General features: G+C 47.1%; 1 pseudogene; it reads right to left on the minus strand.

Moving 5' to 3' along the window:
• Window positions 1-7,849: 7,849 nt before the first annotated feature.
• The window catches only part of LOC119315813, a 26,369-nt pseudogene continuing 20,348 nt past the window's right edge, over window positions 7,850-13,870 (minus strand).

The raw sequence follows: 13,870 nt of genomic DNA on the forward strand, positions 1-13,870 counted from the left end.
GACATGAAGGATGCTGGGTATGGTATATTTCCCACTATTCTTTCAGTATGTCATTCTCCTGACTGGTTGATTGACACGGGTGCTAATGTGCATGTATGCGATGATATTTCCATGTTTTCGTCTTATCAGACCGCAGGGACTTCAACTGTGCTGATGGGCAACGGTTCAAGTGCTTCTGTTCGTGGTGTTGGCACGGTCGATCTAAAGTTTACTTCGGGGAAGATCGTGCGGCTGAAGAACGTGCATTATGTCCCCTCCGTCAATAAAAATCTTGTTAGCGGATCTCTTCTGTGTAGAGATGGCTACAAGCTTGTCTTTGAGTCGAATAAATTTGTAATATCCAAGTATGGAACCTTTGTTGGTAAAGGCTATGAGTTAGGAGGCTTGTTTCATTTATCCTTATTAGACGTTTGCAATAAAGTTGTTAATCATATTTGCAACAATAGTGAATCCAATGTGTGGCATTCACGTCTTTGTCATATTAACTTTGGTTGCATGTCGCGACTAGCGAAGTTGAACTTAATCCCTAGTTTCACCACCGTCAAGGGATCTAAGTGTCAAGTGTGTGTGCAAGCTAAGCAACCTCGTAAGTCTCACACGACTGCGGAAATAAGAAATCTTGCACCACTAGAGCTCATACATTCAGATCTATGTGAAATGAATGGTGTGTTGACAAAAGGTGGAAAGAAATATTTCATGACGTTAATTGATGACTCCACTAGATATTGCCGTGTGTATCTTCTGAAATCTAAGGATGAGGCTTTGAACTTTTTCAAGATCTATAAAGCTGAAGTGGAAAACCAACTTGATCGGAAATCAAGAGGCTTAGGTCCGACCGTGGTGGAGAGTATTTTTCCAATGAGTTTGATGCCTTTTGTGCGGAACATGGTATAATCCATGAGAGGACTCCTCCCTACTCACCTCAGTCAAATGGGGTGGCCGAAAGAAAGAACCGTACTCTAACTGATTTGGTTAACGCCATGTTAGATACATCGGGTCTCTCCAAGGCATGGTGGGGGGAGGTGATATTGACAGCATGTCATGTCCTGAACCGAGTCCCCACAAAGAACAAAGAGATAACTCCATTCGAGGAATGGGAGAAGAAAAGGTTAAAACTCTCTTATCTATGAACATGGGGTTGTTTGGCGTAAGTCAATGTTCCAATTCCAAAGAAGCGGAAACTTGGACCAAAGACTGTGGATTGTGTTTTCTTGGGATATGCTTTTCATAGCATTGGCTATAGATTCTTGGTTGCAAAATCTGAGGTACCGGACATACATGTCAGTACGATCATGGAGTCGAATGATGCGACTTTCTTTGAAGATATCTTTCCCATGAAGGATATGGCTACCTCATCTAATCAGGAGATGCCTAGTTCATCGAATCAGGAACCAGTTACAATTACCGAACCTGCCATTTTGATGGAACACTTTGAAAGTCCTGTGGAGGAGAACAATGAAGTTCCTACTAGGAGCAAGAGACAAAGGACTGCAAAATCCTTTGGTGATGATTTTCTTGTGTATCTCATAGATGACACTCCCAGTTCTATTTCAGAGGCCTATGCATCTGAAGATGCTGACTACTGGAAGGAAGCGATTCGTAGCGAGATGGATTCCATCTTGGCGAATGAGACCTGGGAGATAACTGATCGTCCTTATGGGTGCAAACCTATAGGATGCAAATGGGTATTCAAGAAGAAGCTTAGGCCTGATGGTACTATTGAAAAGTACAAGGCTCGGCTCGTGGCTAAGGGTTATACCCAAAAGGAAGGTGAAGACTTCTTTGATACTTACTCACCTGTGGCTCGACTGAGAACTATTAGAGTTCTACTTTCACTAGCTGCCTCGCATGGTCTTCTCGTTCATCAAATGGATGTTAAGACTGCTTTCCTAAATGGAGAGTTGGACGAGGAAATTTATATGGAACAACCAGATGGGTTTGTACTAGATGGTCAGGAAGGGAAAGTGTGCAAGTTGCTGAAGTCTTTGTATGGACTTAAGCAAGCACCTAAACAGTGGCATGAAAAGTTTGAAAGAACTTTAACAGCTGCAGGCTTTGTTGTGAACGAAGCTGACAAATGTGTGTACTATCGCCATGGTGGGGGCGAGGGAGTTATCCTGTGTTTGTATGTTGATGACATACTGATTTTCGGAACCAATCTGAATGTTATTAAGGAGGTCAAGGATTTCCTATCTCGTTGTTTTGAGATGAAGGATTTAGGAGTGGCTGATGTCATTCTGAACATCAAGTTGTTGAGAGACGATAATGGTGGGATTACTTTGCTTCAATCTCACTATGTGGAAAAGATCTTGAGTCGCTTTGGCTATAGTGACTGCAAGCCCTCTCCAACACCATATGATGCGAGTGTGTTACTTCAAAAGAATCGAAGAATTGCCAGAGACCAATTGAAATATTCTCAGATTATTGGCTCGCTTATGTACTTAGCAAGTGCTACAAGACCTAACATCTCTTTTGCTGTTAGCAAACATAGTTAGTTTGTCTCAAAACCAGGAGATGTGCATTGGAAAGCTCTAGAGAGAGTTTTGCGTTATTTGAAAGGCACTACAAATTATGGAATTCACTACACCAGGCATCCAAAGGTGCTTGAAGGGTATAGTGACTCGAACTGGATTGCATATGCTGATGAGATAAAGGCCACGAGCGGTTATGTATTTACTCATGGAGGTGGCGCTGTTTCTTGGAAGTCTTGCAAGCAGACCATCTTAACGAGGTCAACAATGGAAGCAGAACTCACAACACTAGATACAGCTACGGTTGAAGCAGATTGGCTTCACCGGCTCTTGAATGATTTGCCGGTTGTTGAGAAACCTGTACCGGGTGTCCTTATGAACTGCGACAATCAAACTGTGATCACGAAAGTGAGCAGTTCAAAGGATAACATGAAGTCATCAAGACACGTTCAGAGAAGGTTAAAATCTGTCAGGAAAATGAAAAACTCCGGAGTTATTGCGTTGGATTATATCCAAACCTCTAAAAATCTGGCAGATCCTTTTACCAAGGGTCTATCACATAATGTGATAGATAATGCATCGAGGGAGATGGGTATGAGACCCACAATATGAGTTGTTCACAGTGGTAACCTATTCTTTGTGATCGGAGATCCTGTGAATTAGATGTGGAAGACAAGTTGTTGGTCAACTGAGAGGAGAGTATCCTTACTATTCACAATACCACTCCATGAATATGCAATACTCTCCTAATATGCATGGCAGGTTGATGTATATCTTAATGTGTTCTAAGTGACTTATTTAAGCAGAGATGTTATCCTGCGGAACATCTTTTGAAGAACACACCTATATGAGTTTGATTGTCAAAAGTCGCAATCTATGAGAGTAGGGTTCTCTCTAGTAAACTCATGAAAGGTGACGGAGTATGACGCATAAGCTCCACCCGCGGGGAAGATCCACGGTAGCCACGTATTGGTCAAGGCTTTATGTGAAGCTAGATTCACAGAAAACTTGCAGTTCAAGGCCCAGTCCACTGTTCAAGTTGCTTACTAGTGTAGCATAGAGTTCTAGGTGGAAGTTCAACTTAACAGTCTCCACTGCAGTACCGGTATATAAAACAGTGTTTTGGAACCAAAGGCAAATTTCTGTGTGCCTCTGGGATCTGGTGGGGGATTGCTGGAATTTAGTCTATTTTGGGCAGCCCAATAACTATTTCAGAAATTCCTAATAAATCTTAGAGGCCCACTTAGCCCATTTGTGCAAGGCAAGGGATACTACTAAAGTTTAGTCTCACATTGCTAGTTTAGTGGGAGTTAGACCTCCTTATAAGGGAGGTTCTTTCCCCACTTGTACGAGCATGAGAACAAGAGGGATATCCACGCGCGCTCCTCCTCCGCCGCCCGCCTCGCCACGCCACGCCTCGTCACGATGCGCTGCGGGTTGCGAGAATGAGCCGAGCCGATATCTAAATTTTTGCCACGCACGATGGGTATACGAAAGGTCACGTAGGAGTTGAAACATTTTCTGTAGTGGACACTGAATTCGAACGACGCGCCTCTTCGGCCGCTGCCTGTTCGCTTCGTCTCCCTTCGTTGCTTCACCTCCTGCCGCAGTCTCTTCGCGTCCTTCTCCTGTGCCTATATAAGAGAGGTGATAAGGTTTTTGAGAAGCGCTCAGCGCGACTACTAGCTGCTTCATCACGGACGATCCGGTCGCCGACGACTTCTTCCCCGACGTCCACGACCTCCTCAACGACATGGCAGGCGAGGACACCGACTCCAAGTCCAGCGCTTCTGCTGCTGCTGTCCCGTACGTGTTCTTGTCTTTCCTGTTAAAGGTTGTGCCGCAGTTCCTTGTTCTAGTCCTTGTCCTACACATGATAGGTTCTACTTCATATATGCTACTTACTATACTGTCTGCTTTAGATATGATAGGCTACGGTTCATATATGCAGAAGCTATTTACCTTCTCTCTGTCAGAACGCATGACTTATTTTATCTTTACTATATTAGTCATGCTTTATCTAGTATTTTTGTTAATAAAATCATTTGGTAAATTGCTCATATTTCCAACACTAAGAACGCCAGCAATAGCAAGTTATAGCTGGCGTACCAATTTGGACGAGGCCAGCACGATGGAAAACGACGTGCCATAAACGAAATTTGTGGCTAACCGTTTTCCACTAGTAAAATTATAATCCAAAACAAAGAGCAAAAGTGTTTGGATATGTAGATACATTTGGGACGTATCACTTGTTCGGGTTGTACTTGTTTACTTCAACTTTAAGGACCTCATGGGAAATCATGGTTATAATGAAGTGGTATTCTATGCAACAATCGTATATATGAAACAACGAAATGAGATAGATGAATTTGAATATGTGTTTGTGATACATCATGTCATGATCAGTGATAAATCGTGTAATAGTCTTGCTGTAGATTTTGATTACAAGGATAACCACAAGCATATAATTTAGCACTGAATTAGACAATCCTCTATAACACTAAGCTTCGTAGTTTTAAAGAACCCACATTTAATTGAGGTCTCCAATTGAGATTAGGCACCCGATTTTGACCGGGTCAACAATTTTTTAAAGTTTTCCCATTCAATTCTTTTATACTATATACTATGTTCCTTAATTTTTAAGGCCTCACAATTAATTGATCTTTCCAATTTAGAATTAGTTCAACTCAGTCAACAAAACTAAGCTCCCTAATTTTTAAGGCCTCATAATCGATTGAGGTCTCCAATTGGAATTGTTTACCGGATTTTGACCGGGTCAACAATTTCTCAAAGCTCCCCCATTCATTTATTTTATAGTACTATACACTATGCTTCTTAATTTTTAAGGCATTACAATTAATTGATGTCTATAAATTAAAATTGGGCCGCTCGATTCTGACCGGGTCAACAATTTCTCAAAGCTCTCCCATTCATTTTTTATAGTACTATATAGTATGCTTCCTAATTTTTAAGACATCACAATTAATTGATGTCTACAATTCAGAATTTGGTCGCTCAATTTTGACCGGGTCAACAATTTCTCAAGGAGCTGTCCGATTCAATTATTTTAATTCACTATGTTCCCTAATTTTGAAGCTCTTTATTCGATTGAGGCATTCAATTTTAGATTTGATTTACTATTTTGATCGGACCAATGATTTTTCAAATCAATCAGCGGCAACCGGCCTATAGAAACGTAGCAATCTCACGCACCCTCCTACCACCTTAGAGTCAAAAAATTAAACAAAATAATGACATCCACAATATAAAAAAATGTGGATATTCATTTCATGATGAATCTAACTATATTGGTTTGATATTATGGATTTTAATATATTTATCTATAAATTTGATAAAACTTAAAAATGTTTGACTTTTCAAAAAATTAACACACCTTGTATTTTGAAACAGAGTGGGCATTTTTTTAAAATATCGAACAGTATCAAGGCGCAGCAAAGCGCGTTCAATCCTTCTAGTTAATATGAATATCCATGCAAAAACTTATCCAATGGTCGCAGAAAGATCACTGCTAGAGGTATGCATGCACAAAATTAGCCTTGAGATCTTCGCCAGCTATGGAGATTCAGAGTTGAATTAAGTCAAAATTTAGTCTTAACTCGCTTGCGCCATATAGTCTAGCTCATTCGTATATCCTAGCTGATTAGGGGCAAATAACAGTCCAAGGTTGTCTCTATGAGCAACTCTAGTAGACCCCGCAAAATCTTGACCCGCAAAGTGTATTTGCAGTTTCACGAAGATCTCATTCGTGGGTCGAAAACTAGCGCGGTCGAAAACTAGCGCGGTCGAACAGAAACCGCAAATGAAACTGCATAATTTGAAAAAACAGTTTGCCGGAGAAATTGCACCTCGTGGACGCGAGTAGTTCATCACGTACTACATAGATTTTACATGATCAAACACTACAAACACTAGTTCATACTATATACTACATTAATACTAGTACTAGAGGGGTGGGGATCTCACGGCGGCGAGGTCGCGGCCATGGACGACGCCGTGGAGGAGCTCAATCCTCCTCGTCGGAGCTGCAGAGGTCGATGTACTTCACCCCTTGCTTCTCGCGGATGCGGCGCCACTCCTCGTCCTTCTCCTTGGCGGTGAGGTTGGCGGCGACCGCCTGCCGTCACTGGAGGTCTTCGAGCTCTTCGGCGTGGCGCTCCGCCTCCTCGCGCACGCTCCACTCGGCAATGGCGGCCGCAACCGCGTCGACGTCGAAGACGAAGTCTTCCGGCCCGACGACTCCGCGGCGGCCGAGCGGAGCGGACTCCTCAGGCTCCTCCTTGACGGGGACGAACTCGAAGTCGCCCGGCTCCTCCGGCTCCTCCGACCACTCCCTCTTCACGGGGAGAAGGCCCGCGCCGAAAGAGGAGGAGCTCCCGGCGTAGGAAGATCTCGCCGCGGAGGAGAAGGACGTTCGCCGGCGGTCGTACTCCTCCGTCTCACGGACGCGGAAGCTCGCCGGCGGCAACAGGCCGCGGTTGGTCCACTTCCGGGCCCCGTGCTTCCTCGCGCCGTCCGGCCGGACGCGCCGCTCGCGCTCGGGGTCGCTTCCGTCGCCGAATCTGTTGCCGGAGCCGCGTCCGGAGCTCCACATGCGGCCTCACATGGCGGATGGAGGCGGGGAAGGTGGTCGCCGACGGTGAGAAATGTGGAGAAGGGGGTGGGGAATTGTGTGGCTCGGCGACGACAGGGGATAGGGTTTGTACCCGCAAACACGCCGCGGAACCGTAGATATATTGGTCGGGGTATGCGGTTTGCAGGCCGCGGTAAATTTTTTTACGGGTCGGACGAGTATGCGGGCTCTGTTCTGGCCGAAAAATTAAGCCGAGCCCGCATGCTCACCAGAATTTTACAATTTTGTGTGTTTCGCGGGGTCTGCTAGAGTTATTCTAAAAGACGCATGCCGAAGCTTTTGATTACCGCCAAATTGCAGATCGCTCCGAGGCTACCACAGAAAGTGTCCAGGTGAATCCTAATACTTGGCATTGACAGTATCTAATTTGGTGAAGAAACGTATTAGTAGCTCTGAAAAGGTAAAGGCAGATGAGTTGACGACATGATTCTCGGAAAAGTAGTAGGTGTTGATATTATTTATATTTGTCACTTTGTAAGCACGCAGCTGGTAGTTGAGTTGATTGGTTCACTGGAATCCAATCTAGCTTGTGTGCTCACAAGTGGAGTTTGCTTGATTCTAAGTCGCTTAGCCTGAATGCTACTCCTACATTGCTTTAGTTTCAGAATTTTGTGTTGTATTTGCTGTTGTCTTGTTTGCCACTATTGACCGGCCAGTTGAATCGATGCCGTACTCCCTCTCGATCGAGTAGCAATACTTCTTCAAGACTCTTTTATTTCTGAAATAGTTATCTAATATACGGGAACCAACATTCAAAGAAAACTTCGTGGAAGTTTGAAAGTTTCAAAACAACCTGGAATTTAAAGTTAAAACACATTATGGAATGCGAGCCATGAAAATACATAAATTCATCAATGAATAGTAACATTACAGTTTGGCACTATTCAATGCTGATTTGTTTTTTTAGAACTCACATCCTGCAATGTGTTTGAACTTGAAATTTTGCATAGCTATAGAACATCACCCTTTTAACATCCCGTATATTTTAGAACTTAAAAAGTTCATTTTCGCGCGGTTTTCACCGTTTACCACTGTTGGTTTTCATATGATATTCCCCTCTATGAGAATTGACACATGATAGAGAAAAGAAGAACACTTTAGTTGTAAAAGCATCTCTAGCTAATCCCCTAAAATATAGGGAAGTAAACGGCTGAGTAATGTTAGTGAAGTAAACTTTTACTCTAAGTTTTGGTCGTTTCTAGTTAGCCGATCCCCCATACTTAGTGGAGTAAAATTTGAAGGAAATCTGCCCTAGAGGTAATAATAAAGTTATTATTTATTTCCTTATATCATGATAAATGTTTATTATTCATGCTAGAATTGTATTAATCGGAAACATAATACATGTGTGAATACATAGACAAACAGGGTGTCACTAGTATGCCTCTACTTAACTAGCTCGTTGATCGAAGATGGTTATGTTTCCTAACCATAGACATGAGTTGTCATTTGATTAACGGGATCACATCATTAGGAGAATGATGTGATTGACTTGATGTCGTGGTTCTAAGTCTGACAGTAGAGTGGGGGGTAGGTATGGAGAGGCAAGGTCCTAGCTATGGAGAGGTTGTAAACACAAGAGATGTACGAGTTCAGGCCCTTCTCGGAGGAAGTAAAAGCCCTACGTCTCGGAGCCCGGAGGCGGTCGAGTGGATTATGTGTATATGAGTTACAAGATGCCGAACCCTTCTGCCTGTGGAGGGGGGTGGCTTATATAGAGTGCGCCAGGACCCCAGCCAGCCCACGTAATGAAGGGTTTAAGGTGTATTTAGTCCGGGGCGTTACTGGTAACGTCCCACATAAAGTGTCTTAACTGTCATAAAGTCTACTTAACTACAGGCCGTTGCAGTGCAGAGTGCCTTTTGACCTCCTGGTAGTCGAGTGAGTCTGCGTGGTCGAGTCCCTCAAGTCAGTCGAGTGAGTCCCTCGTTGGTCGACTGGAAGGTGACCTCTTCTAAGGGTGTCCTTGGGCAGGGTACTTAGATCAGGTCTGTGACCCTACCCTAGGTACATGACCCCATCATTAGCCCCCGAATGGATTGAGGCTTTGAGTGACTGAGGAGTTGATGTTGTTTCCGATTAACCTTTGCACACTGGTCGTGCGTTGTTCTGAACCAGAGAATCTCTTCGTTGATAGTAAGCAACTTGTCTTCAGTCGACTCGATCCATTCTTTTCTTTCGTCGAGTGATCTTTCGGGCTTCGTCGATTTCCGAGCGACAGATCACAGGAAATCCCGCGCCTGACAGACCGATCTGCCGTTCGCGGATTCCGCGGGATGCGAAATTTGGGGAAACGCGCGAAGCGGAGCGGACCACGGCGTTTGGATGGGACGGGACATAGACGCCTCGATCCCCGCGCCGCTTTCTTCGCCACGTATCCCGCCCGCGTAACAGTTCCAGGATATGATCAGATCTGCCGGGCCCACCTGTCATCCACTCGGAAGGGATCTTATAAATGCGCCCGGCGAGGGTTTTTTGAACAGTGCCTCAGCATTCTCTCTCTGCCTCCTTCGTCTCCGCCCAACGCGCTCGCTCTCGCCTCCGCACCACTTCTCCTCACGCGCCCCGCCGGAAGCCATGGTCAAGGAGAAGACGGCGGCGCTGGAGCGCGCGAACAAGGCGTCGGCGACGGAGAAGGCGAAGGGGAGATCCACCAGCCGCGGTGGGTCTTCGTCTAGATCCCGCCTGCCGAAAGGCTGGGTCCAGGGAGATTGGATCCAGTCGACCATCACGGAGAAGGATCTCCTCGACATGGCCAACGAGGGCCTGATCCCCCATGGAGCTGCGAGGCTTCCGGGGAAAGAGTGGCAGCCCCAGCCGGAAGAGGGTGAGTGCGTGCTTCTGGCTACCCATGTCGACCGCGGATTCTCTTTGCCGCCGAGCATTTTCTTCCGTGGTTTCTTGAACTTTTTTGGAGCGCAACTCCACCACTTCACCCCGAATTCTATCGCCTATCTTGCCGCGTTTGTGTCCATGTGTGAGAGTTTTCTGGGCTGTCGACCGCACTGGGGCTTGTTCAAGCACATATTCACATGTCGCTCTCAAACCGTGAAGAAGGCGAGTCCAGGCGACGAAAGAACCCGAGTGGTCCAAATGTGTGGAGGTCTGGGGATCCAGGTGAGAAACAAGAGCACCTTCCCAGCCATGACATTTCCCGAGTCAGTCAGAGGCTGGCAGTCGACCTGGTTCTACTGCCAGGACGAGTCGACGCCGGGGCAGTCGAGTGGACTCCCTCCATTTACCATGGACCGAGTGAACAAGCCCTCCTCTCTGAAGCTGATTCCGGAGGAGAAAGCTGATGTGAAGATGCTGATGGAGCGCGTAGTTCAGTTGGTTCGGGAGGGAGTGACGGGCATGGATCTCCTGGAAGTTTTCCTTAGGCGCCGAATCCAGCCTCTTCAGTTCCGGAGCCATTGCATGTGGTTGTACTGTGGGACTGCGGATGTGACTCGGGTCAATCCAGAAACAGTCGACGATGCCACTCTAGAAAGGTGGATGGCCGCTGTTACTGGGAACAAGGACAACCCTCGCGGGGCCAGAAGGATTCCTCCACTCGACTGCCACAGCGACCCAAACAAGGCATGTCTGCTCCACTTCCCATTGTATTCTCGTCATATTTATTTCTGCTTTCTCTGCCGATCGGTTGACTGATCTTTGTCTTGTTGTCCCTCAGGCCCTCACTGAACTGTACTCGATGCCCAACGGAGCGCAGGCTCCGACTGAGGAGGGAGAAGCGAGCGGGGGCGTGAGCCAGGAGGAGGAGTGGGACTCGGACGCCGCCGAGGCCGACGATGATGACGATGACGATGATGATGATGACGATGAGGACGAGGAAGAGGAGGAGGAGGAGGAGGTCGCACCACCGCGCTCGGAAAGGCGGTCGAAACTTGTCCATGACCCTGCGACTGAACGCGGCGAGGGGGTTGCGACTGTTACACAGTCGACCAAGCGCCCTCGGACTACCTCTCCGGCGCCGACTGAAAAGGCACCAAAGCAGCCCAGGGCGGCCCCGTCGAAGCCGACCAAGCACCTGCCGAAGATGAAGGTGTCCATCCCCACCATATCAGGGTAATCATGTTGCTTAAGTCTTCCTGTTTTGTGTGAACTTTATCTCTGGTTGGCGCTGGAGTTAGTCGACTGACTCTTTGGAGTTGCAGTGCTGCTACTTCTGAGACCTCGGCCCGGGCTAACGACCATGAGATGGAGGACGCAGCAACCTCAAAACCTGGTACTATATTCTTAACACTGTCTTTAGTCGACTGACTCATGATCTAATCCTGATTCTTTTCTGTAGCTCCATCCAATGTTGTAATCACTCTCCCTGATGATGATGAAGATGAGGAACCGCTGAAGTACAGAAGGAGTAGGAAAGTGTCTGCCAGCAGGGTGACCCAGGATGTGACGGTGCCTGAGGCTCTGGTCGCGGAGGAGGGGAACACCACTCGACACACCGTGTCCTTCGCAGATCCACTGACGAGTGCTCCGCAGCCCTCCCTCTTCACGACGCACCACGTCCCAGAGGACCAAGCTGGCGCAGCGAAGGAGGCAATACGCCAGGCAGGGATCATGATGGAGCAGTTGAAGACCATCCAGGATGCGAGCCAGGGAGCTTACGACGCCAGTTCCGCCCTCCAACGCAATGTTCAGGTCAGTCTACCACCATTTGTTCTGTTAGGATATGCTATCAGAAACTTTTCTTTCCAGAATTTATAGTAGTCACCCACTGGGTGTGTCGAGTTAAACTCCGTGTTAGCGGGGGCACACTGAGTGCACCCGCTGGGTGTAGTCCCCAAGGCTAAGGTCGACTGCGGGCAGTCGGCCTTAGGCTTTATAATTTCAGTCTTTCCGTCATTCGACTATGTCGAATGTATTTCGCAAACCGGTGGAAGCACGCTGAGTGCACCCACTGGGTGTAGTCCCCGAGACTGTGGTCGACTGCTGGCAGTCGATTACAGTCTTAAAGAATATATCTCTCTTTTTTTTTGAGGTCGACTGGTCGACTCTGTCTTCAAATAGGATTAGTGGGGGCACGCTGAGTGCACCCACTGGGGCTAAGGTCGACTGCGGGCAGTCGGCCTTAGGCTTTATAATTTCAGTCTTTCCGTCATTCGACTAAGGCGACTGGATTTCGCAAACCGGTCGACTGGTCGACTCTGTCTTCAATAGGATTAGTGGGGGCACGCTGAGTGCACCCACTGGGTGTAGTCCCCGAGACTACGGTCGAATGCTTGTATTCGGCTGTAGTCTTAGAAACGCGTGATTTTTCCTTTTTCACTCGGAAGTGAATTATGTTTGACATTTAGTCGATTGGTTCTTCGCAGAACTCCTGTGATCTTGTGGCTCGCTACTCTGAGCTGGAAAACAAGCACATTCAGCTCGAGCTGAATTTGAAGCTGGTTCAGGAGAATCTGACGAAGGCAAAGGAGGAGACCGAAGGTATGTTTGGTGAGACCTTGACGACTGCTTTTTCCCTTTATTTGTTTCAAAATCTGATCTTGCTGTAACTTGCAGGTAAGGTGAGGGAGGCCCAACGGAAGAAGGACCTTGAACTAGCTGAGAAGATCAAGCTTGTTGACGAGAAGTTAGCTTCAGTCGCCAAGCTTGAGCAAGAAAATGCCAATCTGAAAGCTGCTCTTGGGAAGAAAAAAGATCTGGAGGCCTTCCTGAATGGTCTTGCCAAGAAGCTATTTCTTATGCTTGAAGGTAAATCTCTATGCTCGGCGATCATTTCCAACCGTGGTTTTTCCATTCGACCATCGCCTTGACTCGGTGATCGTCCTTGCAGAATTTTGTCAAAACTTTGAAGAAGAAACTAGCCGGCTGGAACCAAACCTTGACCCCGTCAATTCTCCGACGGACGACGAAGTTGCCATGAATGTTTTCCGACTGGAGTCCCGTGTTGCAGCTGTCGTGGACTATCTTGCAAGGCTGAAGGTCGCCACATCTCGCATCGACTCGACGCTCTGGCCCGGGGAGACACTTCAGAATGACCTCGAGTCGCTGATGGCTCGCTTGAACACGATCCCTGGTCGAGTGCAGGAGTGGAAAAAGTCCTCGGCTCGGTGCGGTGCAGATGTTGCTCTGTGTCTGGCCCGAGTCCACTGCAAAGATGCGCGAGAAGACAAGCTGGCGGCCCTCCGGGTGGCCAACACCAAGAAACACGACTTCAGGTCCTTTATGGAAACTTTCCTTGCGGCTGCCACTCGGATCGCAGATGGAATTGATCTTGATGAGTTTGTTGCACCTTCCAGCCCTCCACAGGAGGGGTAAAAAACTTCTTCTAAACTCGATGCTTTAAATTTGCCTCGGTATGCCGAGTGGAGTTGTAACCGATAAACCTTAACGGGCTTAGCGCCTGAGCACTTTCGGTTCCTTTAGGTATCGATCCGAACTTGAATTTGGTGTTTGAATATGATTGCTTTTGGCTCGAAATGTCTTTTGCAGGTTCAAAGCAGGGCGCTTACTGCAATCGACTTATTCCTTAGTCCACTTAGGTGAGCGCTGGGCTGCAGCTAAGCCCCTAAGTGAGAGGTTTGCTTTTCACTCGGTAGGATTTCTGATAACTTAGGCGAGCGCTGGGCTGCAGCTAAGCCTCCCGAGTGAGAGGTTTGCTTTTCACTCGGTAGGATTTCTGATAACTTAGGCGAGCGCTGGGCTACAGCTAAGCCCCCGAGTGAGAGGTTTGCTCTTCACTCGGTAGGATTTTTGACAACTTAGGCGAGCACTGGGCTGCAGCTAAGCCCCCGAG

This window comes from Triticum dicoccoides, chromosome 6A, assembly GCF_002162155.2.
Source record: "Triticum dicoccoides isolate Atlit2015 ecotype Zavitan chromosome 6A, WEW_v2.0, whole genome shotgun sequence".
Classification (NCBI taxonomy): Eukaryota; Viridiplantae; Streptophyta; class Magnoliopsida; order Poales; family Poaceae; genus Triticum; species Triticum dicoccoides.